Here is a 25,506-nt window from a genome sequence, read left to right as displayed (position 1 = left end):
CCTTACTCAAGGTGCTCAGGAAAGCCTTATCCTCAATCACAAAACAAGCACTTCTTTGACCAAATAACTTCTAAATACTTTACTAAATATTTACCTTTACCTAATTCTGCACTTCTTATTCCTTGCAGAATGAGTCTTCTTTGTTCCTCCAACTCCATTGTATTCAGAGTCTAAAGTTCTCATTTCCATTAGTGTACACATGTTACACATACCCAGATCTCCCAAAGACCACATTCTCCCTAGGTTGGGAACATTCCTCAAGTTCCTGAGTGTGTTCTACCTCCATATACCCAACCAGACATTACAATTGGCTTTCCTGAAACCCTCGGCTCTGAAAGGTTTCTTCCAGTTACATGTCTTATCCAGTCTCCCAGATGCTGAATACCTTTTCTATGATCAATGTAGAGACTACTGGGCCCCAGTTAAACCACTTTGACCACATGTATAATAGAACAAATTATTGATATTCCAAATTTTGACCTGGATAGAATGAATCAGATAGAAATCAGAAATACTAAACTGCACTGAATTTCTCTACTAACCAGGTAAATAAATTAATAGAAATATTTTCAGTGCAAGTCATGAAACAAGATGGATTAAATTAACTTCTCAAAAATACAAGTAGTGATAACATCTATTATACCCTAATATTTTGTTGTCAATTATCAGTTATAAGACCATTCAAAAATGTATGTAAGTTTGGACATATATAAACATACGTCCTTGCCACTATGAGAGTCACAAACATAATTACCAGTATTCCACATCTGCTGGTCTTGAAAAAAATTGGCTCATTTCTCTTCAGAAAAATTTTGTGTGTAGGACAGTAGAATTTTGGAATGTCAATTTTCACCGTGAAGAGTCATAATGAGAATCTGGAAGACATCCATGTTCTGTTCAGGGCATACAGAACATCTAAATGATTCCAGATTTGAACACAAGGAAGTCTCTCATAATTCACTGTAAGCACCAACAGTTTTCAAATTTTTATTTTAATTTTAATTTTTGGCATATCTAAAATCTGAATAACTGAACTTTTACTTAGGTAGCCAAGATGACTTTAGTCTCCATCATTATACAATGACAAACAGCCTAAATATATACAGCAACAACTTTTAGACATGAAACAACAGACAGCAGAGAAAGTGACCTCTGAAAGATGAGACACAAACAAGATGAGCCCTAGGATTTCCTTAGCTTACTGCCAGCAAAGCTGCCTAAGGCCACAGCAAAGGGAGTCTACATGTCTTCCTGAGTTCTGAGATAGAGATGATAATTCAAGGTGATACAGACAGGTAAGATTTATAGGCAAAAATACTATTTAGGGGAGAGAGGGAGAAAATGGCAAGGTGGGGAAGAGGGAGAGGAAGATGGAGAGACAAAGAGGCATAGAGAGACAGAGACTGGCAGAGAGCTGAATTTCGGTTTTCAGCTGGGTGCTGACAGTGTTAAGCGGAAGGATGTCCTAAAAGAACTCTGCAGAGTTTGGTGGACTCCACCCCGACTCCAGCTTTCTAGATCCCACTCCCTACTCCAGTGATTGGAAAACTACAACTCCCAGCAGCACCAAGGAGAGAACTGTGAGAATCTAAGGGTGGAGCTAAACAAGCATTCTGGGACTTTGAGAGGAGTTTTCCAATTGTTGTTCTGGAGAGGTAACAGTTCTCTCTCTCTGGAGCAACTGCTCTCAGACAGTGTGACTAGGGGCTAGCAGTTTTAGTTTGAGACTAGAGCTCCAGTTAGCCTAATTGGTAAGATATTCCAGATTCTTTGTATCCCTCTCTCTTTCCCTAGGTTGTTCCTTTTCCTTTCCCCTTTTTTGTAAATAAACCTATTACCCTTTTTGTGTGTGTCTGCAGAAATTACAGACTGGCAGCCCAAGTTCACTCTGGGCTACCCTGTAACAACAGTACCTATGAGATAAACCCCCTAAAGCAGGGAGAGGGCACCAGAGAAGAGTAGGAGAACAATGTCCAGAGCTCATACCGAGCCAAAATCAGTTCACATTCCCACCATTCAGAACAAAAAAATCTCATGCCATAAAACAAAAGACATTAGGTAAAACATGTAGGAGAATATTGCCTCAGTCATGATGAATATTTGACCATAAGTTAAACAGCTGCTGATGTCACTTAACCAAGCTTGCGAGGAATGGCTTACACAAACTATTTTCAAGTAATTTAACTGAAATCCATAACAAAGCTCAGGAACATTTCAAAGAAAACAAAAATATCAGAACTCAATGATATAAAAATTAATGTCTCATATCTTATCAAAATGAGAGATACATAAAGTGGGAAAATGACTCATAAAGAAGAGGAAAATCAATCAATAGGAAGTGCTTCAAAAATGAGATTGATTATGAAATTGCTTGAAAGAGAACATTAAAAAATTATATCACATGTGTTCAAAAATCAAAACAATGTAGTTATTCTTGGCAATAACAATACTGTGTTTTGAGTTTGGTTATACATATGCATATATACATATACCAAAAGCATGCTTGCTTCATTCTTTTTAATTACAGAAAATTTAAGAAACTTTAACATATAAATAGAGGCCCTAAACTTTTCAGTTATTCTGTTTTCCTTTTTAAAAGAGAATATGCTTTTATATATTGAAAATCTAGGAAGTCAGTAAACCATTTTTGTCTACTACAGGCCAAAGGAAAACTAATGTGCTGGCCTTATTTCTCTTCTTTTCTCGTTGATTTATGGACCTTCCAGTATCAAAGCACCTTTGGATCTTTGAGAAAAATTAAAAGCATGATTTATTCAAAATGACCAGCGGTGTAATTGGATTTCATTAAGAGTGAAGGTGTAAGCGGGAGAAAGAAAGTCAGATATTAGATCATACTGCCATACTATGCGATTAGGAGCCATAGTTGTGGTGTGTGTTCATAAAAATGATGGCACATCCTAAGTGTCTTCAGGTCAGGTGAGCCTTAAGGCGAGTCTAACAGATGTGTAGGCAATAAATTATATTCACTCCATATACCAAGGGCACTCCTCATTTTCTTTCCTGACTTATAATCTCTTCACAGCTGGTCAATACCCAAGCCTCTTAACACATCCACGAATAGGGCCCAGTATATAGTTCCTTGAAATAAATCAGAAAGAATTCCAGGGAGAATTGGGTAGTATCAAGGTAAGGGAAGAATATGCTTTTCAACTTTTCACCATTTCCAAAATGTGTGTTTGTAATAGAGTGAAAACATGCAGCAAGAGATAAGGAAATGAGCCCTCCCTGGTGGTGCAACAAGTTAAAGCATGGCTAGGTGAGGCTGTCCACAGCGACTGCAGCATGAGTCCAATCCCCAGCCAAGGAGGTGACCCACATGGCACAGCAGACCTCTCCTGGCTCATCTGCTGCTCCACTCATCAGTGTATTTCGGTCAATCTGCCTGTTCTGCTTCCCACTCTGTCTCTGGTGGATCTTCTACCCCCTGGACCCCTCACCTGTGCCCCAGTTCTTGCATATGTAAGTAAATATTTCAAAAAAGAGAGAAGGAAATTATTTTATTGTTGAGTTGTCCTTACTCTCCCTGCTTTTATGAGCTCATTTCTCAAGTCATTCTGTATACCTCTGATCCACTACTGCCCATTAGAGACGGCCAATATATCACTCAGAAAGCTATCATGGCTGGTCACCTCAAAGCATCAAGTCAGAATTTGTATTTCTTATCAGTAAAACCCTAAAATGTATGGCTTGAGTCTTCTGTAGATACAGAAGTCAAACTTTCAAGTTACCAACCCTGACTCCACTGTTCTTTGGCTAGGTGGCCATGAGGACTTAGTACCCTCATCTATAAAGTAAGGAATTACCCCTTCTTATTTCTTAAATTTTTAAATATAAAATTGCCCTATCTGAAGAGATCACCTGTAAAAACTGTTATCAAGAAAGGACAATACTCCCCAAATCACAGAACTCTTCCTTCCTTTGGAGGCTCCTGCAATGGTAAATCTGTGATTTACTTTACTCCCTAAGTCAGCTTGTTGTCTCCTTCCAAGAACACCCCTTCCATCCTCATGGCTTGACTAACTTATACTCCCTGTTCCAGGAAACTTACTTTGACCCACTTGTCCAAAGCTATACACATTCCTGAATTAGGAACTTTTATTCAGTATACCTTGGAAACATCCTTGCATGTGCATGTTGTTTTAAAATGGTTGTATACTGGGCCCTCCTTGGTGGCGCAGTGGGTTAAAGCACTGCACTAAGAAGCTAAAGCCACCTCAGCATGAGTTCGATCCCGGCCTGCCCCGGAGGTGACCACATGGCGCGGCAGACCTCTCCTGACTGCCTGCTGCTCCCCTCAGCAGTGTACCTCATCTATCTGCCTGTTCTGCTCCCCGCTCTGTGTGTGGTGAATCCTCTCACCGTCCCTGCACCTCTGGCCTGTACCCAGTTCTGTATCCACAAATAAATAAATCTTTAAAAAAAAAATGGTTGTATACTGGTCTGCTAAATGCAATATTCCTCAAGTGAAACTTGGGCTTTATTCATCTTTAAATTCCCAGCACCGTATATTGTGTCTAATATCCAGGAAGCCCTGCATACATCTTTGATGAAAAATACTTTGCTAATTTATTACAGTAGGAGGTAAGAGGCTACCTTGATAGTACTTTTACAGATATTTGAATTAAATTTCCCACTAGAGTTCAAATGAAGGTTCTAAAGATGGGGTGATTCTTGGGTCAGCAAATGGTTATATTTCCCAGTAAATACATTGTAAAATGCATATTTTATATGACATTTATATAGTACTTTCTGTGTACCAGGAATTTTTGTAAGTGCTTTATAAATATTAACTTGAATTATCCCTTTGTCAAACCTATTAAAGAGGTACTATCAATACCCACACTTACATTTGGGGAAATAGAGACACAGAGACATTATGTAACTTAGCCATGATTGCTCAACTAGTAAAGGAAGAACCAAGATTTGAACCCAGGCACCTGGCATAAAGTCCAAATCCTTCCCTGCAGCCCTAATCAATTTACCAGTAAGTCTTTGTCCACAAAGTGCATGGGCAACTTGTTTGCTGGAGCCTGATATATAAGACATTTCTTCCTTTTTTCTTAGAGTAGCCTTCTTAAACAGATGTCTCTTAAGCCCCACACTTTAGATGAGTATTTTATTGAATTACTTTCCTCTAAGGAGTCTGGTCTATTTCACAAAAAGGAAAAACAAAAAAACAAAAACAAGAGCTCAATAATCCTCACAAAATCCATTGAGGAATGTACATGTTAAGAAAAGGAAATATCTTTAAATGGGTCTTTAGCTAGATTCTTACCCCCTTAGGACAAAACTGAATAATGATTTCATTCTGCCCTGAGATTGGGGGGTAGGGGGGAATGCTCTTGTATGTCTTTGAAAAGGATCTAAGGCCTCTATGTGAAACCTTTTATTTCCATATTTTTGAAGTTCAAAACCTGTGATGATTAACTGCAGATGACCTTGACTCTCACTGTGCTTAAGGGGAATATGCTATCATAGAAATCAGAAGTCAAGTGAATGAGGCTCATTTTTCAGTTTGGCACTTAAAATTGCTGCCAAAAGAAACCATCTTAGGCTAGTCAGTCCCCAAAATCTTTCTTCCGAGGCATCTTTGCCAGAAGGAACAGGGCTTTGCTGATACAACAATCAAGTCATAAAGGAGAAAAGCAGTGAAAAGAAAGCTACCAGGACTAAGTGGAAACTGTGTAATAAAATGAATGTTATCAATTAAATTGTTGTGTTCTTAAAACAATCAATAGGGGTTAAAGAAAAGATGTTTTACCACTGTTTAGAAAATTAATCAAGAAGACTCCTCAACAGATTAACTTCGAAAATTGTGTCTTTAGCAAGCAAATGGGTAAGGAACAAATTGCATGCCCAAGTAGGGCTTCATTGTGATTGCTAGGAAAAAAAGAACATTTTTATTACCAAAAAAGGGTAAAAGTGCTTTGTAAAACTGAGGTATTATGAACTATATTTATCCCCTAGCCCCTTAAAAATGGCAAACTACATATGACAATGGTTTTTCAATACTAAATCTCAGGACTAAAAAATAATAGTAACTATAAAGAAAAACACACCAAAAAATGAGATGAGTCTTATGATTGTCGCAGATTACTGCTTTAAAACGGATTCCAGCTGATAGGCAGAAGTGGGAAACCAAATGTAAACCAAGGCACTCTGTAAACTGGGGAGATTAAGGCAGTTGGAGTGCTCAGAAGAGAGCACTAGAGTACTGAAAAGCAGAGATATACACAGAGATAATGTCAGATATTTGCAAAAAGTTCCTTAAAGTGTCCCAATGAGTACTGTTCAGTCCTTGCATGTGAGGAAATTAGTCTAAGCTAGCGAAATATTTATCCAAAAGCACTAAAGGAAACAGAACATGTGGCTCATATTAAAGGAAAAAAAAAAGTCTTTTTAAGTGCAGCAAGACTACAATTTTTATAATTTCAGGGCATTGTGTAGAGTATAGAGTACTCAGATGGGTCTTACTTCACTAATAGTGAATAATTAGTCTTCAGCTAAAAAACCTTTTGCTTCACATAATAAATTTAAAGAGCAAGGCTTCAGTGGACTGTGGTGGGGGGTTGTGGGCACATTGGTAGTGAGACAACTGTGGTGACCACACCTAATGGGAAAACTCCCATAGTGTAGGAAAAAAAAAGCAATGATATGAAATAATGATAATTCAAAAATATGTATGTCATTAAAAAAAAAAAAGCAAGGCCTGAGAATATTCAAATCTTGTAATTAAGATTGTCACAGAATAAACTAAGGTAATATTTATAAGGTAATATTTAAAAATATCTAGACAGTAACAATATAAATTCACAATGCTTGAGATCAAATAAAAACTAACCATAGAAAGAAGAAAATAGAACCTATGATAAATTACAAAAATATCATCCCATTAAAGCTGATCCAGAACTGATAAAAAGCTGTTACAGTTTTCAGACAAGAACATTTAACAAGACAACATAACTACACTGTAAATTAAAAGTTAAAAAGAAACATGGAGATAATTTTGTTAAGAATCCAAATCAAACTACTAGACAAAAAAAAAAAAAAGAACATAATGTATGTGATGAATAATGCATTGAGTAGGATTTATGGCACATTAAATGTAGAAGAAAAGATTAGTAAACTTGAAGATAGAGCAACAGAAATAAGCAAAATAAAAATGTGATATTTATTTTTAAAAATGACTGCATATCAATGAGTGATGAAATTTCATTAAAATCCCTTCATGAAGTGAAAGTATAGCAAGAAAATATTTGAATAATGTTCAGAAATTCTCAAATTTGTTGAAAATTATAAACCCACATATACAAGAAGCTCAATCAATTTGAAGTACAAGAAGAAAAAAAAAAAAAACACTCACATTTACATTACAATCAGATTGCTCCAGGATCTCCCTGTTGGTGTAGGGGTTAAAGTCTCATCACTATCAAACTATCACCAGCCACTGCAGCATGAGTTCACTTGCCAGTTAGGGAGCTAATTAACCCACATGGTACAGTAGACCTCTCCTGTCTCACCTGCTGCTCCACTCAGCAGTGTATTTCAGTAGATCACCTGCTCTGCTCTCCACTCTGTGCCTGGTAAATCCTCTCACTCCCTGCACCTCTGGCCTACACCCCAATTCTTGTATGCATCAATAAATACAAATAAATATTTTAGAATAATATAATAAGACTACTTCACATAGTGATAAATGAAATCTTAAAAGCTACCAGACAACAGACATAGTTTCTACAAATATAAAGAGGACATCAACTTCTCCTAAGAAACAAAGCAAGTAGGAAGACAAGTCAGCAGCATTTGTTTTTTTTTTAGATTTTATTATTATTTATTTTTGTATAGGTGAACTGGGGTGTAGGCCAGAGGTGTGGGGGTTGAGAGGATTCACCAGAGTTAAAGTAGGGAGCAGACAAGTATATTTAAATACACTGCTCATGGGAAGGTGTGGGCGAGACAGGAGAAGTTTTGCTATGCCACGTGGATTAGCTCCCTGGCTGGGGATAGAACTCAGTTCACAGTGGTGACAGTGCAGACATTTAACCCCTAGGCTATAAGGAAGCCCATCTTTAAAATACTAAAAGCAGTAAAAATTACTATAATTTGGAGTTCTATGCTCAGAATCCTGTATGAAGACAAAATAATGTCCTCTTCAGTTCTACAAAAGGTCAAAGAATTTGTCTTAAATAGACTCTCACTTTAAGAAATGTTAAAGGAAGTCCTGCAAGAAGAAAATTGATGATACCAAAGGAAATGGGATGATCTACACAAAGAGGAGCACAAAAAATGGTAGCTATCAATATATACATACATGCATGTATCTTTAACATTTTCTTATCAATTAAATATCTTTAAATAAATTATCAAAAATTAACAATATGACATTTATAAAAATGTCAAAAATATATAACAATAACAACAGTCCAAAAATTAGTGGGGAGTAAGAAATGGAAAAATTCTTAATATATTTGAAGTGGTATAATTACACTTAAATGCAAACTGTGGTAAATTGAAGATTACTGTTATAATCTAAAATAACCAATAAATACAAAACAAATAGCTAATGAGACAAAAGGTAATAATGCAAAGCATGCTCAAATAATGTTTAAAGCCAGAAATAGAAGAAACAGGAAAGAATGAAATGAAAATATACTAGGAAACAAACAGAAAAATGAGAAAGTTAATATCAGTCACATTATATTAATTTTATAAGTGAAAATAACCCAAAGACTCCAATTTAAAGATAGAGATTGTTAAATAAGATAGCATAACCAAGACTCAGTTATAGCTTACTTTATATGAAATATACTTTAAGGACCCTCTTGGTGGCTCAACAGGTTAAAGAGCAGCACTATGAAGTAGCCACAGTTGCTTCAGCATGAGTTTGATCCCCTACCCAGGAGGTGATCCACATGCCCCAGCAGACCTCTCCCCACCAGCCTGCTGCTCCCCTTAGCAGTGTATTTCAATAGATCTGTCTGTTCTGCTCCCCACCCTATCTCTAGTGAACTATCTCACTGCACTGTACCTTTGGCCTGAAGACTAGTTCTTTATGCATAAATTAAGAAAATATTTTTTTAAAAAAAGAAATATACTTTAAATACAGACACTCTAGTAAAGTATGAAGATGGAGGTACATGCACAATGCTAACCATAACAGCAAAAAGGTCGACCAGCTATTTGAAAAGCAAACAAAGCAGATTTTAGAGCAAAGAAAATAAATATAGCTAAAAAAGTTCATTTTATAATGCAAAGAAATCAGTTCATCAAAAGAAAATAACAGTTCTAAATGACTATGCACCTAGCAACAGAACGTCAAACAACATACCGCAAAAACTGAGAAATGTGGGCCCTCCCTGGTGGCGCAGAGGTTTAAAGCACAGCACTAAGAAGCTAAAGTCACTTCCGCATGAGTTCGATCCCCACCTGCCCCAGAGGAGATCCACACCGTGAGGCAGACCTCTCCTGACCCGCCCGCTGCTCCCCTCAACAGTGTACTTCGTCGATCTTCCTGTTCTGCTCCCCTCTCTGTCTCTGGTGAATCCTCTCACCCTCCGCATCTCAGGCCTGTACCCCAATACTGTATGAATAAATAAATAAACCTTAAAAAAAATACTGAGAAATGCAGTAATAGGCAAAAAATTCTAAATTCAAGTTGAAGATGTCAATCATTTGAAATTTCTGTCTATATTTGGTATAAAGTGTAAACAGAAGATCAGTAAGAATATGGAAGACTTAATTACTACCCACCAATTTGTCCTAACAACTTTAGAAATCAAAAGACCTCCTTCAAGTTGACTCACAGCTACAGACAACCTATGCAGTAACTGCACTATGCTTATCTATCACAAGAACAGGTAGGTGTGAAGATCAAACAAGATAGTGAAAGCATTTATAAAACTCTTTGTTTGTTTGTTTGTTTTGCTAAACAAAAATTGAGAGAAACATTGTATTAAATTGCTGGAAAATCACTTATTCACATTGATTAAATTACATAAGATAATTCTTTGATAACCAAAATATTCAATTCCCTGTAAAATAGCAAGTTTGTTCTATTTTTTCATGCCATCAACTTTACAAATGATTCTCATTATTCAGTGAGGCAAAACTTATGCCTTCAATACTTGAATGAACAATTTATGCCAATGAAGTAGTTTCCTTTGCTTAATAATTAACATATATACTTACTTATATTTAATATTCTTTATATTTGATATATTACTAGAGATGCTCTCAAATCCTTAAATTGTCATTTGGATAATTATCTATATTTTTATTTATAAGTTAGTGTGCATAATTGTTAAATGATGTTTTGAATTTGAGCACTACTGGTAATATGAGGAAAATGAGAAAATCTATATCTAGTAAAATGGACATAAGCACATATATTTTAAATTTCACTTACAATGTCAGTAGAGTCACAGACACCAAGGAACCTAAGAAATGATCTCTACTCTACAGATCCCAGATTAAGAATCTGTCTTAAATTTTTTTGAAAATTCTTAATTAATACAATTACAGGACATAGAATAACTTCAACACACTTGTTATTTAAACATTTCTCTGTGCTTGCAAATTTGAAGTTTTTATTCTGACTGAAATGATGTACAAAGTATGAGATAGCATTTGTAAATAATAATGAGATGAAAAAATAATTAAATATGTTAGAAAATTTAAAATTACTGAACAGTACCTTAAAATCCTGTGAGCAAACAGATAATATAGATAGGAATGGAAGTCTTTTTGACAAACCTTTACTGTTAGCAAAAGTATCCCTGAAATAGCAGTCACACAAGTATTCTAGAAACTCAGGTCGAATTCTTTCCGTTCTTTGAAATTAGTAATAGTGTTCATTCCAAATAATCAGCACAATTCCTTTCAGTCTCAGGCTATATTACAAATGAAATTTGATAAGTAAATTTATGAATATATTTAAGGCCCCAGCCCTCTTTGCTAAACCTTTCCAGCAGTTTCACTCTCTTACCATAGCGTTAATTGAAATTAAAGTTTAGTGAGCACTAGGCAATTTTCTATGAAAAGGCAACCGTAATTTTAACCCCGGAAAAAGTGTTTTAATTATCAACATCTTCTATACAAAGAAAATCACCAGATTAATTGAGGTCTTTCTTGGATTTGCCAGGTAATTAAGTCATATAAGCATGATAGTCTTTGCTTTTACTGTGTATGCTCTACAACAAATTTTTTTTAGCTTAGTATCTATACAGCTCCTTTGGGCCTTCCATGGTGTCACAAGGGGTTAAAGCAGAGCACTTTGAAGCTACCAGCAGCCACTGCACCATGAGTTCTGGATGACCCAAATGGCACCGCAGACCTCTCCTGACCTGCCCGCTACTCCCCTCAGCAGTGTACTTTGTCAATCTGCCTGTTCTGTTCCCCATTCTGTTTCTGGTGAATCTACTTACCCCCTGCACCTTTGGCCTGTACCCCAGTTCTGTATGCATAAATAAATAAATATTTTTAAAAATTATATATGTTATATTGTAATATATATATATATATATATATGTAATCATTGAATGTAAGATACTCAGTAGTCTGTCTGCCTGTAGCAAAAAAAAAATCATAACCCATAGTCTTTTTGTTAGCCAAATCTAGAGAATAAGTCCCCATTTCCATCCATCCTCATCCCTAAAAGGTATTTTTGTCCAGAAACTAATCTTTTCCAAATACTTTTTCTCAGACACATGCATAGTCAAAATTTATTTTGTTTTGACCCCAGGACATTAGCCAATAATGCAAAAAACTAGCACCATATGTTAGGAAGTTCTCTTTCTGTCTTTAGAAAAAGAAAATTTCCATTTTCATGAAAATAAAAAAGTTGAACCAAGAATTTGGTAGTCATGGAGATTTAACACCTAAATATTTTTAAACACCTTAAAATTTGTTGTGGAAACATAGTCTCCCTCATCTCCCCCATGATCACCCATTCCTTTATGCCAAATAAACAGTTTTGATGTTGTTTCATAACTACTAGAGAGCAACACTTAGCCTTAAGAACTAGAAGCACCCTTTCGTGCAAAAATCACCAGAATCATAATAAAGCAAACATTAATGAAATCCCTACTCTGTGTCAAGCATGCCTATAAATACTTTACATACATTAATTTGATCATCTGCAAGTTGGGTGTAAGTACCATCATTATAACTATTACCATTTTGTACTTGAAGAAACTGAAGCAAAGTAAAGTTAACCAATTTTCTCAAAGACACCTAATGGAAAACCTACTGTACTGGAACATGGACCCAGCATTCCAGTTTCAGACTCATTGCTAGTAATTATCACCTTGCCATGCCCCTTACCAGTGTTCATATAACTATATTTGAATAGCACTAATTTAAAAATCATGAATATGGTTTTCTCTTGCTATCTGAAATGTCCTTTGGTAGGCTGAAATGTTGTAATGTTAAGAAAGATTACCATTAATTGATAAGGAAAAATAATTAAAATTCCCAAAACGAAAATATACCCTACCAAATAACACCTAAAGCCTGAAATAACACAAACACATAGTAACGATAAAGTAAACATACAGCCTGTATAAGGCAGAAATTATATACATACCGTGTTGTTACACCTAGTAGAATTCTAAGTCCAGCACACAGAGAAAACTGAGAGGTGGTGATGATGGTTTTGAGACTGAATCATTACAGGTTGGGGTGGTGGGAGGTACAAGAGGCTGGGTTGGAGGAGCGGCGAGAAGATCTTCTAGTAACATATTATCATCTGATTCCATCAAGCAGGCTGATGGCTAATGTCCACAATTCTGTCTGCCTATTTCGAAATCAAAGACTGAGGTTTTTGGCCTGCTGTTGCTGTGTGGAAAGCTTGAAATAGGAAAGTATTCTTAAGTGCTTAGTTTCATGCTTTTTGCCATCATATAATTTTCATAGGCACTCAAAACATACTGAAAACCTGCCATAAACTTACATGCCCTTTCAAAATTAAAGTCATATTTTCCTGCAATCGTTCGAAGCGCTGTCAGTTCTAGCGAAAATCTCACACGGGCGGGCGCATCACATTCTGTCCACCGCAAGTAAAACAATTACTGCCCCATTCTGCACCATGAATAACACCCTTACAATTCCGCTTCCGCTTTTCGGATAGCTTAGGCACCATCTTGTTAATGAGGCACAAAATAAGTTGAGATAAAGCAAGATACTCACAGACACAACTCAAAGCTCTGGCTGCCCAGTGCTGACACGCTGAGCGTAGTTGTGGGGAAGGATTTGGCGGTGTCACCATCGCTGCCGGGAATGCGCTCTGCTCTCCCTTACCGCTGCTGCAAAATCCACGCTGAACGTGTTTCGCTTTACCGCTTTTGTCGTAAAAGCAAATGTCCTCTTCCTATAAGTGGAAATAAGTAGTAATGTCCATCTTTCCTGAAAGTGAAGTGCATTATGCGAACGTTCAAAAAGCTAGAGAAACCTATTTATGAAATTAGATTCAATCTTCATCACAATCCTGAAAGGTACGTTGAGTAGTTAAGATCAGCCCCCATTTTAACTGAATAACGATGCGGTTAACGGTGAGCGGCAGGCTCGGCCCTGTTACCACCAAAAGGCATATTCCCCTCAGCCTGATGCCAGTCTCCACAAAACAAGCAGATTAACTAGTTTACTAGCTGTTGTCCACTGCTTCTCCCGAATACGTCCAAAGAATTAGGGGGTTGGACCAAGGACTGGGTTATGTTCTCTTGAGATCCTCTGATCAAGATTGAAAAAAGGACGCCACAGACTCTGGTGAGGCAGGAATCTGGGTTTATAGATGAGTGAAAGAACTCCAGGGAGAACTCTCTGTACTTGAGAGACAGCCTTTGGGAGATAGAAGGACTAAGTGTCAATATAGGTTTTAGGAGAGGATTTGAGAACAAAGGAATTAAACTTTATTGGCTGAGAAAGCAAGAGTGGATTTGGCTAAAACCCCTTATCTTTAAGCATTAGTAAGCTGCACCTCAGTGGTTCTGTGGGGATCATGACCATTTTCAACCTTGAAACATCTAGAGGTTGCATGCCCACACCTTCACTTTGAACGGTTTGTGCTCAAGGTCTGTGACTCTTCTGGGTCTGCCAACTTGATAAGCTATGGATTGGTAGCTCAGAAATGGTTATAAAAGAACAATAAGCCAAGGAAATTTATAGCATCAGGTATTTGAATCTAGAAGGCATCAGGTTTTTTTTTTGTTTTTTTTTTAAAGATTTATTTATTTGTGCATACAGAACTGGGGTACAGGCCAGAGATGCATGGGTGAGAGGATTCACCAAAGACAGAGCGGGGAGCAGAACAGGCAGATCAATGAAGTACACTGCTGAGGGGAGCAGCGGGCAAGCCAGGAGAGGTCTGCCACGCCATGTGGTCACCTCCGGGGCAGGCGGGAATCGAACTCATGCAGAAGTGCTTTCAGCTTCTTAGTGCTGTGCTTTAACCTGCTGCACCACCAGGGAGGGCCCGGCATCAGGTTTTTAAACTCTTGTATACCAGTAATATTCTTGCAAAATTTTTGCCCTTGATCCCTGCCCCTGTCCCAGGGCCTTCCTGTCTCACTGAGGCCAGCAAGAGAGGTAAGAGGGAGGCAACAACCCGAGAAGAAACTGCTATATAAGCAGAGGTAGCTCCTGGGTAGTTCTTGGGAACTCCATGGGAAAGTGAGCTCCTCAGCAGAGTAGACAGAGGAACATCTTCAGCTGAGCTTCTCTTCCCAGGAGACGGAGAGGAGCTGCAAACCCCAGGCCCTGACTTACAATAGCCCCCTCTATCTTCTACTTTTGTACTTTCATCCCTGGTCACAGCACCTAGGCCTTGCTTCTTGGTAGCAAAAGGCATTAAGTAGTCACTATATTTCAGCATTTTGTACCATGATTACTATAATTTTGCTAATCAGCTGAATTGATAGAGCACTGAATCAACTCAAATTAGTAACTTTCTTCACTGGCATGGCCCCATCTCTAATAGCTATACAGTTTTTAAGTATTATTAATCTCCAGAGAAATTGGGATGGGGGAGTAGGAGAATGCATTCATCCCTTAGAAAGCCTGTGTGCATTATACTTTATTTCTAACTCTCAGCAGTTTCCACATCACAGAAATGATAAGGAAATTATGTTAATTAACAAGGTTATAATTCCCTAGTTCTGCTCCTAGTATGATTCATGCTGTATACTACAGGGTGAAAAAGCTAAATGATAAGCAATAATTTATACTGTGTGGTAATTGTTATATTTTCGACACTAAATAAATACCCCAATGGAGAAGAGGGATGTCCCAAGTGCATTCAGAGTGCCAGCAGTGTTTCTGAGGTTTGAGCACCAGCATCAGCTATTATTGGACACTACATAAGGGGCTGAGTGCTAGCTAGTCTGGAGGTTCAGACAAAAAAGTCGGGTGCAACCTTCTACAGAAATGTTATTTACTAGGACATTCACGGTGGGAAATTGACAATAAGTGAATTATAATAATATGCCAAGGTTCAGTGGTGGAGTGTTTAAAGTAGAGTTAGGAATCTACACAATTGAACTCTGATTAGCTGCTTCAGATACTGCCAAGTCCTTGGCACTTTGAGGAAAAGAGCCCCAAACCAGCCCTGGGAGATTCGCCAGAACTCTGGCTTCCTGCAGTTTGCTGGTACAATTGGAAGGCTGAGGAGGACACAGAGAAGGCTTTCAGATTCGCAGGTGTTGCCCCTTTTCTTCTCCTGACTTTTGAGCTGCTTTTGCTGGCCCTGGGCGGAGGAGCACTCCAGGCTCTCGGAGCTGGGGCTGCTGCAGTTCTAGGTGGATTCTCCCGGATCGGGTTATTTAGTGAACCCAGAAGGATGACGGGAGCCCGCGAGTCTGTATTCCAGGGTCCGGAATCTGCTGTGCGCTCAGAGCACTTACAGGCCGTGCAATCCTCCACACGCCAGGTCAGCAAATTGGTGTTTGACTAGAGTATGCTTGGTCGATGTTATGTTGGCATTTGCGGTTCGCTTATATATCAGCCGCTTGAAGATATAGCCCGATTTTCTACATTTCTGTCTCTTTAACTCCCTGCCCTTTTTTTTAAAAAAAAAAAATTGTTTTTAAAGGCTCCCATTACAAATGAACATTAATTTGGTCATCTCTAGGATTAAGAGGAAACAAGGGGAAGGTTATCAAATATTTGGAAAATGTGTGGCTGGTGTTTCATCCCCTTTATTTTGTTTCCTGACAATTAAAATACATTCCTAAAATCTACTGTTACTATGTAAAAATGTACCATAGTAAAAAAAAATAAAAAATAAAAATGCCATGTGAATTGCATCAAAATTCTTAAAAGTAAAATGTTTTCTAAAAGGAGAGAAGAATTACTTAGAAAGAGGAGGTTACATTATTGCGGTAGTTTACAGTGCAGAAACATTTCTAAATTCCCCCCCAAAATTTGTGCCTGTTTTAGTGAGTTCCCATACTGTCCACTGAGTGTGTTTTCCATGATCAACCATGTTTGGGGCTTGAGAAGTCTATAACCAAGAAAACGGACCTGACTGGTAACTTCAGAAGAGACAGCTAACTGAAAAATAGACCTCATCAAAAGACAGACACACCTGCTTTTCCATACAAAGCTCCTTATTACTAAGGTAAAAATGAATTTGCCTATTGTGTTTGTCATTAGTTTTAAGGGGAAAGTTTTTATGGAGCTGAGCACAAAAAAAGCTATATAGCTCTGCTTGTCTAAAAGCATATAGATGTTACCCATCGCTGTGTAAAAGAACATTTAATATTTAAGTTACAATAGGAAAAGAAAAAGGCAAAGGAAATAGGTCAGAGTACTCACAAAGGAGAAGTCAAGTCAGTAGATGTCTGTGGTAGTAATGGCACGATTCCTTGGGGCTCTCCTTGGCAGTAGCAGCAGAGAAAACACCTGCAAAATCAAAATCAGTTGTTGTATGCAAAGTCAGGTCTCACAGTTGAAATAGAATATAAAATGTACTCCTAAAACTGAATTAGCTACATGTGGATGGGAATATTCCAAGATGGACTGTACAGTCAGGTTCTAAATGTTGTATTCTAGTGAAAGAGCATAAGGAGTTTCAAAGTTAGTAAAGTTTAAGGCTTATTTTTAAAGCACAGAATAGATACATCCTGATTCATAATTAAGAGAAGTTTGAGGAAGACAATATGGAAAACATGTGTTCATCTTATCTGTTCAACAAATTTATTAAGTGCTTCCACACATGGCAGGCACATGAAACTTGTTGCAACAGGATAAAACTATTATAGATGGAATCCCTGGCCCACTCCCCATTATTATAGTGTAATAAGATACAGATAAGCAGATGAGATGCAGATTCAGCAAAGTGCAAATGATGTGAGTAATAGTAGGTGGTAATCAGTGATATGAATGATTTTCTAATTAGTTCTCTGTATCTTCTAAGTTATGGACAATAAGATGCATTTTTGCAATAAAGCATATGTTCTTCATGTAAACATCAAAGTTTATATGTATCAGGCTACTTTTACATAATTATATGAGAGTCAAATGCTTAATATAAAACCTGCTTGAAGCTCACATTAAATGGCTTATTAATATCACAGAACTGTGTTGAAAACTAGAAGAAAGCCATGGTAGCACACACAAAACCACATTTTACCAAAGTTCATTTTTTTTTTTAAACCAGGAAGGCTAGGATTAAAACCAAAGTCTTCTAAGTCTCCAATTCCCATACCCTACCTACCATCTGGCAGTATCTACTTATAACTATAATATGCAGTCTCAAGGATTAAGGTAAGAACTGTAATCTGTTGAAATATAAAAAGTGAAGAGAAAGAAAGCTCCATCAGAAAAGCATGTTTAAAATTTTGAGGCTCACTCTCATTTTTACTCTCTCGTATCACTCTTTAATATTTTCTATTTCATTATTTTAATATATTTCTATTTCTGTTAAAGATATATCCTTAACTAGTATTTGGGAAAGAAATGAAGGGATAAAATCACATACTCCCAATATATTAAAATGACAACTGTTAATAATATAAAATAAATCTTTTTATAATTTTTCCTATAGTTCTTTTTAAAAAAACACTATTAAAATGTTACTGTATACCCAATTGTAAGGTGTTGGTGGATTTACATTATATTACCCCAAGTCATTATTAGAACTTTGGGCAATAACAAGGGAACTGCCCAGAACTAAACAGTAATAGCTATATTGAATAGACAATCATAGATCAACATTTCCTTTAGTGTATGTTATAAAGTATTAGACCTCAAAGTATTCATTAAGAAAATGTATTGTGATATGCCTTTTGCAGCAACATGGAGAGAGCTGGAAGGGATCATGCTTAGTGAAATAAGCCAGAAAGAAAAGGAAAAATACTGGATGGTCTCACTCATAGCAGGAATATAAAGGACCAGGGGAGAAACTAATAATAAACAACTATATACCAGAGACATTTTACAGGAGTGGAGTGGGAAATAGGATCAAATATGGTGGGGGTGGGGAGGGAAGTGCACTGGACTATGGTAATGGCACACGGGTGATTTGGTGATGGGAAGTCCACAGGGATTACAATTGAGATGGAAAAATGCACAAACAACAACAACAAAAAGTATTTAAAATCACATGGTCAAATTTATCAGAGATTATAAAAAAAAAAAAAGAAAATGTGGTAAAATAAGCTTAGGTGACATTTCATCATACTCTACTTTGTTTTGGAGATCCACAATATACTTTGCAAAAATCTAAGAAAAGCAGATTAAAAAGTTAAAAAACTTAAAGACTAAGAGGCATGCAAAAACCACTTTTTGAACCCCAAGTCGAAAACTTGCAACACACTCTCCAGTTAACAGAGAGTGTGTAATTTAAAAATCTGATGCTTTTTATACAAGCAACTCTTTGCTCCAGCTTGAGAAGAAGCATCAATTTCTACTGCATGTGCATGGAACACAGTAAATTTCCTGCACATTCCAGATTTTTGTTTATTTTCTACTTCCTCATTGATGTATCTGAGACATATCAAGTCTATATAAATGGCAAGCATTACAGAAATAATCTATGTGAAGTAGGTAATAAATTACATTTGCTATTTGCAGTACGCCTGAAAAAAATCTCACTTGTTCCAGGAAACCTTCATTTACAACCCTATGGGAAAAAACCTCTCCCTCTCTGCTGTCCTCCTAGCATTTCCTCTGTAGCTCTAACAAAGCATATAGCAGGGTCTCTCTTGAGTTAGAATTATTTATGTGTCAGTCTATTTCCTACCCTGGATTATAAACCCCTTCTGAGCAGGGATCATATTTTATTCATTTGTCTCACCCACATTGGGCAAGGGACCTTAAACTATGAGAGCAATTTGCAAATCCTAGAGCACTATCAATTTGGTGGATGATTTTCATCCACCATATTTTGAATTGCATTGTATTCTCTTTTAGTGAAGGTCAATACCACTTTTCTCCTGAAGCAATGTTTATGAAGTTAGAAGTTGGGCAATTATTCTTTTTTTTTTTTTAAAGATTTATTTATTTATTCATACAGAACTGGGGTACAGGCCAGAGATGCGGAGGGTGAGAGGATTCACCACACACAGAGCGGGGAGCAGAACAGGCAGATCGACAAGTACACTGCTGAGGGGAGCAGTGGGTGGGTCAGGAGAGGTCTGCCACGCCATGTGGTCACCTCCGGGGCAGGCGGGAATCGAACTCATGAGGAAGTGGCTTTAGTTTCTCAGTGCAGTGCTTTAACCCGCTGCGCCACCAGGGAGGGCCAGGGCAATTATTCTTTCAATGAGAAATCTTGCTTGGATGGCAAACAGGTGGAATCCAGATGCATCTTCTTATTGTATTTCTTGGAACAACTCCATTTCCCTGAAGATGAAATTGTCTTTTTGCCTTGGTTATAATATAAACAAATAGAAGTCACCTTTCCTAATGAGACATTTCCTCTTTCATGGTTTCTTAGGCAAAGGCATAAATGCATAAAACTTTCAATTAACTAAGTAACTGGGGCAATAAAGAGTGAAGAGGTAGTCAAGAAAATGCATGATCTATGATTTACTTTTTAGTGTTTTGGGAACTCAAAGCAATCAAGAACAAACCATGGAAAGCTAACCCTGAGAAAAATTTCCACACCTATTATAAACATTTAATTTACCACTTAAGGAAAATACAATCCCAAGAAATGAAGAAACATGCACAAAAATCATGAGATGAGAGGAATAATTTCTGTTTTGAGATGAATTTAGACTGACCTATATTAAAAGCAAGGGGTCAATTATAGATGGCTTCAGTATCTTCTAATTTTAGGCACCATGCCTTGCTAATTCCAAGGGTTTTCTTGTTCCACTGTCAGAAAGCTAACCAAAGAAGCAGTGTGAAGTCATAGTTCACGCTGCAGTATGAAATGCTGGTAGTTTTCAGACAGCCAGAAAGGCACTAAGCCTGAATAGACTGCTATGGACAGGGTCATACTGAAGTTCAAGTTTTGAGAGCATAATATGTCCCTTTATGCCTTAGAGAATATCATCTTAATTGTCCTATGGAACTTGCAACAACTGCAAGATGCGAAGTTTACCTGATTTGGAATTATGAATATGAACGCAATCTTCATTTTATCTTCCCTTTCATAGTTACACTTGTTACTTACTCTTTAGTCAGCTTTGGAGGAAGGAATCAAACCTCTTCTATCAAAATCTTTTCTTGATTTCATTACCTACTCATCCCAATCTTCTATCTACCATTCCTTGAGTCCCATTTTCTTGCTGTCCTTGATCATCCTTATTATTCTTTCCTCATGGGTCTACCATATCCAGATTGATTTCAAACATAACCTTACCTGTTCCAAATTACAGAAGGGTAAAGAAAAACTCATAGGGCCGCACTCCTAAGGTCCAAATAACAGAAAATCACATGTGAACATTTATTAAGTACTAATATATATGACATTTTATTACAGAGAGCAGAGTGCTATGGTTAAGGAAGTTTCTACAGGACAGACTCTGGTTTTAGTCTTATTTCTACTACTCACTTAATCATTATGTGCCTCAGTTTACCCAACTTTAAAGTGAGAATGGTGATAATTCCAACTGCATTAATTAGGTTGGTAGTTTGGATATATAATAAGAAAGAGAAAATGACAAGCATTTAAATGAAATACAAGATTTCTCCTCTCTACTGGAAGAGTGTGGGACTGTAAGGTGACTATCTCTGTGGGAATAGGTTCCTCCATTTTATTTTTCTGTTCTTCTCAAAACATGGCTTCCACATCATGGACCATGATAGCTACTCCTGGCCCAACATCCACACCCTACCCAGCAGGAGAGGAAAAAGAGATCCAGGAGGCTGCCTTCATTTTCTTTAAAATAAACTAAATGAGCTAAAATGAGTTTCTAGTATGAACTAGAAACTTTCCCTTGTGACTTCCCCTCATATTGCACTGGTATAGTCTATAACCATATCCAGCTTAAAAGGTTGGCCTATGAATTGCTGAAATTTCTGTTACTATATCAAAGTAGGAGAAATTGAAGGGAAACCCAGAAATCATTGTTTTATAAATGCCAGAGTTGTACAGATTAAATGAATTATACATATAAAATACAAAACAGTAACTAAAACATAGTACATTTTTGATGGTTATTGCCTAATTACACAGTAAAAACACTAATGGTTCATTATTATACCTATTTCTTCTCGCCACTTTTGAGGCCTCATGTTTGTGGACAGTGAGACTTAGGTGAAATATTAAGACTCTTTAGCTTAACAAAACTAGTCATTAATATGAAATACATACTCACTTTTTTAAACTGCAATAAGTAAAAGAACAAAACAAGAATCACCTCTCAAACATTTCGATGATTAAAAGCTGCATGACTGTAATAGGATCATTTTTGAGCAATAGTATTTTTTCTTTTATTTTCAGGAAATCCATAGGTATACATCAAAGTATTAACTGGAGACATTAGAAAACCATGGAATTCAGAAAAAGCAAGTTTACTTTGGTATGTTTGTCAAGCACTTAACAAAAAAAGTTAACAATTAAACAGATTTGATTTGTTGGCATAGTACCTCTTTAATCTGGAAAAATACCCATTAAAGTTCACTAACACCTATGGGTATTCTAAGAGAATAAAGAGACCCTCCTAACTGAAATGTGGAAAACAAAAGTAAAATAAATGAAAGCAATCTTTTAAATCAACAAGTAGCAAAACATTGGCCAGATAAGGCGTTCTTGAAGTAGAGACTTTCTCATTTAAAAACTACTTTTTCCTTACACTATCTCCAGCTCTTTGGGAAAGTATAAAAGGCTTATTTTTCTACCCAATGGATAAATTTGTACTTTTCACAGTGTACTACCAAGATTTGTTAGCATTTTGGAGACTTAAGTAGAAGCTAGTTTTGGAATCAATACTGGCTTTAACCCTAACTTTATTTATTTTGTATGATCTTGGGCAAGTTAGTAAACCGCTGTATCCATAACATTTGTTAACGGAAAATAGGAACAATAATAGTATGTAACCCATAGAGTAATTATGAGAATTAATTAAGACAATAAACATAAACTTTTAGAACAGAAACATTCAGGAAGTATTGGCTATTTATTAATATTACCCCTGACTTTTAAACATTTTGCATTAAAATCATTAGACTTTTACTTTTTCACAAGCTTTACCAACCACAAAACTCTCCTCCATCCACTGTCCTATTGAAAGTTACATTTTTCAGTTAGGTTGATGTTCCCATTGGCAAGAAAACCGAGAGTATAAGGCAGTAAATAACTTGCCCAAATCATACAGCTAATGCTGTCAGGGACCAAGTCAATGATATGGTGGTCTTATGAATCAACTTCCCTCTGCTTTGATGAGAGGACCACTAATGGTGATGACGCACAAGCTTCAGGTAATACAGTCCAGGCTGCTCTTTCCATGTAGGTGTTAGTGGCCCTGGAGACCCATTCTGGGCCAAGGAGAGCATATGGCTTGAAAGCAATGCAAAAGCTTCACCCACTGAGATATTAGTTACTTTCTGTTTTAGATGGATTTTCTCTTTTGGAAATTTGAACATTTCCTAGATTGGACAGTTGTTATGAGAGAGAGGAACCATTCCTACCATATAATTTTTACCATCCCTTATCTAAGTTTCTTAAAATGGGTGACTTTCTTAGTAATAATAAAATCTCTTTAAGGTCCTGCTTCAAAACTGAATGCTACTACTAAGGCCTACCTACATAAAAATTCTAAAAGTTGTACTTAAAGGAAAGTTGAGTATGAATTACCAGACTCAGGAGCTATAGAGCGAAGAGGAAATACAGGGCTCCCCAGGAGAGGACATGTTTTTCATAAAGACTATCTGGTCACCTCTGAGGTAGAGCATAGTAGCTCTATCTCCCAAGTGAGTTTTGAATCATGCTAAAGGCAAAAGATCAACAAAATCTTACCTCCTAGGGCCAAAATGTTTCTATCACAGTGTTTACTCTGTTGATATAGGAATCCATGACTACCTTTTAAGTTTCATAATGTCTCTTGTGTTATTATAAGAGCATCAAAGGTAACTTGATGGCTTCTCTCTTTCTTGCATGTAACTAAGAGATATAAAAATAAATATAACTAAAGAGATATATTTTTAAAAGAAAAAGATATAAGAGAAAGTAAATTGTCAATTAAGACCTCTGGTAGGATTTTTTTAAAGATTTATGTATTTGTATACAAAACTGGGGTACAGGCCAAAGGTTGGGGGTGGCAAGAGGATTCACCAGAGACAGAGTGGGGGACATAACAGGCTGACAGATGAAATATACTGCTGAGGGGAGCAGCAGTGGGTCAGGAGAGGTCTGCCACACCATGTGGGTCACCTCACATGGGGATCGAACTCATGCTAAAGTGGCTTTAGCTTCTTAGTGCTGTGCTTTAACCCACTGTGCCACCAGGGAGGTCCTCTGTTAGGACTTTAAAGCAAAAATGTATTATGTTTTACTTATGTACTATATGTACATAGTCACAGATAACTGATTTGCAATGAGAGGGAATGATCAGATCAAAGGTGCAGAAAGAACTAGGAAAAAGGTGCAGGGTTAGAATCCCTTATGTCACCTCTTCCTTCTCATGAGTTTCCTAAGATACCCAGTGACACGAAAGTCTAAGATAGCACAAGTCAAATTTCTGTAGTTGCAACCAGAAATGGAGCTGTTTATTTTTTTCATCCCAGAATTCCAAATTCTGTGTGGAATTCTACTGAATTCATTCTACGTAAGCAATTCAAATATGGGTGAAAATAAATCCATCCATCCTTCCTCCTTCCCTTCCTCTTTCCCTCCCTCTTTCTTCCTCCCTCCCTCCCTTCTATCCAGGAAGTCTAGGAAAGCATAAGGCCATATTGAGAACTCAGAACTTAACCATAACTATCTGATTTTGAAAAGATAGCAATGCATACTAGTGATATTCAGCTAGAGCAACAACATTGTTCGCAGATTATATTCCATGAATGTTGGCGTATTGTAGTGTTTCTGTGTAAAGAACATTGGCATCTGGGTTGAAAGATGATTGAATAGCAACCCTAAAGATAGATTCCTCCAGAGAGCTAGAGAGATTTGTCTCCTGGAGACATTTATTTACATCCCAGGTATTGTAAGCTGTTGAAGGTAGTGGTGACCTTCCCCTCCACAAAGAGGATGTGTTTACATTCCAAAGCTGAGGTCTCTCCCATGAATTAAACTATATATATTTAATTGTGGGCATATTGTATATATGTGTGTGTCTATATATATATTCTCTCACATTAATTAAACTATATATATATATATATATATATATTTAACTGTGAGTAGGCTAGCATTTCAGATTGCCAATAAGGTAACATCGCCACCTCTATTCAGTTTCCGATTTAACACTGTATTCTAGATTGCAAAGATATCCTACTTTGCATCTATTATATTGAATAATTATTAATATTCATCATTACATTCTCAAAACTGTCCCCATTTAGAAGGTAAATTATATGGTCATCTACTATCAACTCACATAATCCCAAAAGGTATTCTTTTTTTTTTTAAGATTTATTTATTTATTCATTCATTCATACAGAACTGGGGTACAGCCAGAGGTGCAGGTGTGGTGAGAGGGTTCACCAGAGACACAGTGGGGAGCAGAACAGGCCAACTGATGAAGTACACTGTTGAGGGGAGCTGCAGGCGGGTCAGGAGAGGTCTGCCATGCCATGTGGCTCACCTCCAGGGCGGTCAGGGATCAAACTCATGTTGAGGTGGCTTTAGCTTCTTAGTGCTGTGCTTTAACCCGCTCACCACTAGGGAAGGCCCCCAAAAGGTATTATTTTTTTTAAGATTTATTTATTTATTCATACATATAGAACTGGGGTACAGGCCAGAGATGCAGAGGGTGACAGGATTCACCAGAGACAGAGAGGGGAACAGAACAGGCAGATCTACGAAGTACACCGCTGAGGGGAGCGGCGGGCAGGTCAGGAGAGATCTGCCTTGCCATGTGGATCTCCTCTGGGGCAGGTGGG

Source organism: Condylura cristata, unplaced genomic scaffold, assembly GCF_000260355.1.
Source record: "Condylura cristata isolate star-nosed mole 26May11 unplaced genomic scaffold, ConCri1.0 scaffold00001, whole genome shotgun sequence".
In the NCBI taxonomy this organism is placed as follows: domain Eukaryota; kingdom Metazoa; phylum Chordata; class Mammalia; order Eulipotyphla; family Talpidae; genus Condylura; species Condylura cristata.
Note: the sequence above shows the minus strand (reverse complement) of the source record.